Source organism: Musa acuminata, unplaced genomic scaffold, assembly GCF_036884655.1.
Source record: "Musa acuminata AAA Group cultivar baxijiao unplaced genomic scaffold, Cavendish_Baxijiao_AAA HiC_scaffold_1027, whole genome shotgun sequence".
NCBI lineage: Eukaryota > Viridiplantae > Streptophyta > Magnoliopsida > Zingiberales > Musaceae > Musa > Musa acuminata.
In genome coordinates this window covers 7,501-10,000 of record NW_027021241.1, presented here as the reverse complement: position 1 = coordinate 10,000, position 2,500 = coordinate 7,501, and positions in this window count along the sequence as shown.

The window sequence follows — 2,500 nt, the reverse complement described above, 5'->3', positions numbered from 1 at the left end:
ACCGTCCCTGCTATACGAAAGCCCCATCCAGCCCTGTGCCACCCGGGGGGTTCCAGGGTGCTGAGATGGCTGACGTTTTGCTCCGCTCTCGACGGTCACCGCGCAATGCAAGAACAGGCCAAAAACTGGCCAAAACGGCCCAAAAACGGGCCAAAACTGGCCATTTTTGGCTGCACGAGCGAGCGGCGAGCGGCGGACAGCGAGCGAAGCGAGAGGCAGCACCGTCCCTGCTATACGAAAGCCCCATCCAGCCCTGTGCCACCCGGGGGGTTCCAGGGTGCTGAGATGGCTGACGTTTTGCTCCGCTCTCGACGGTCACCGCGCAATGCAAGAACAGGCCAAAAACTGGCCAAAACGGCCCAAAAACGGGCCAAAACTGGCCATTTTTGGCTGCACGAGCGAGCGGCGAGCGGCGGACAGCGAGCGAAGCGAGAGGCAGCACCGTCCCTGCTATACGAAAGCCCCATCCAGCCCTGTGCCACCCGGGGGGTTCCAGGGTGCTGAGATGGCTGACGTTTTGCTCCGCTCTCGACGGTCACCGCGCAATGCAAGAACAGGCCAAAAACTGGCCAAAACGGCCCAAAAACGGGCCAAAACTGGCCATTTTTGGCTGCACGAGCGAGCGGCGAGCGGCGGACAGCGAGCGAAGCGAGAGGCAGCACCGTCCCTGCTATACGAAAGCCCCATCCAGCCCTGTGCCACCCGGGGGGTTCCAGGGTGCTGAGATGGCTGACGTTTTGCTCCGCTCTCGACGGTCACCGCGCAATGCAAGAACAGGCCAAAAACTGGCCAAAACGGCCCAAAAACGGGCCAAAACTGGCCATTTTGGGCCTGCGCGGAGCGAGCGGCGAGCGGCGGACGCGAGCGAAGCGAGAGGCAGCACCGTCCCTGCTATACGAAAGCCCCATCCAGCCCTGTGCCACCCGGGGGGTTCCAGGGTGCTGAGATGGCTGACGTTTTGCTCCGCTCTCGACGGTCACCGCGCAATGCAAGAACAGGCCAAAAACTGGCCAAAACGGCCCAAAAACGGGCCAAAACTGGCCATTTTTGGCTGCACGAGCGAGCGGCGAGCGGCGGACAGCGAGCGACAGCGAGAGGCAGCACCGTCCCTGCTATACGAAAGCCCCATCCAGCCCTGTGCCACCCGGGGGGTTCCAGGGTGCTGAGATGGCTGACGTTTTGCTCCGCTCTCGACGGTCACCGCGCAATGCAAGAACAGGCCAAAACTGGCCAAAACGGCCCAAAAACGGGCCAAAACTGGCCATTTTTGGCTGCACGAGCGGAGCGGCGAGCCGGCGGACAGCGAGCGAAGCGAGAGGCAAGCACCGTCCCTGCTATACGAAAGCCCCATCCAGCCCTGTGCCACCCGGGGGGTTCCAGGGTGCTGAGATGGCTGACGTTTTGCTCCGCTCTCGACGGTCACCGCGCAATGCAAGAACAGGCCCAAAACTGGCCAAAACGGCCCAAAAACGGGCCAAAACTGGCCATTTTTGGCTGCACGAGCGAGCGGCGAGCGGCGGACAGCGAGCGAAGCGAGAGGCTGCACCGTCCCTGCTATACGAAAGCCCCATCCAGCCCTGTGCCACCGGGGGGTTCCAGGGTGCTGAGATGGCTGACGTTTTGCTCCGCTCTCGACGGTCACCGCGCAATGCAAGAACAGGCCAAAAACTGGCCAAAACGGGCCCAAAAACGGGCCAAAACTGGCCATTTTTGGCTGCACGAGCGAGCGGCGAGCGGCGGACAGCGAGCGAAGCGAGAGGCAGCACCGTCCCTGCTATACGAAAGCCCCATCCAGCCCTGTGCCACCCGGGGGGTTCCAGGGGTGCTGAGATGGCTGACGTTTTGCTCCGCTCTCGACGGTCACGCGCAATGCAAGAACAGGCCAAAAACTGGCCAAAACGGCCCAAAAACGGGCCAAACTGGCCATTTTTGGCTGCACGAGCGAGCGGCGAGCGGCGGACAGCGAGCGAAGCGAGAGGCAGCACCGTCCCTGCTATACGAAAGCCCCATCCAGCCCTGTGCCACCCGGGGGGTTCCAGGGTGCTGAGATGGCTGACGTTTTTGCTCCGCTCTCGACGGTCACCGCGCAATGCAAGAACAGGCCAAAAACTGGCCAAAACGGCCCAAAAACGGGCCAAAACTGGCCATTTTTGGCTGCACGAGCGAGTAGCGGCGAGCGGCGGACAGCGAGCGAAGCGAGAGGCAGCACCGTCCCTGCTATACGAAAGCCCATCCAGCCCTGTGCCACCCGGGGGTTCCAGGGTGCCTGAGATGGCTGACGTTTTTGCTCCGCTCTCGACGGTCACCGCGCAATGCAAGAACAGGCCAAAAAGCAACGGCCAAAACGGTCCCAAAAACGGGCCAAAACTGGCCATTTTGGCTGCACGAGCGAGCGGCGAGCGGCGGACAGCGAGCGAAGCGAGAGGCAGCACCGTCCCTGCTATACGAAAGCCCCATCCAGCCCTGTGCCACCCGGGGGGTTCCAGGGTGCTTGAGATGG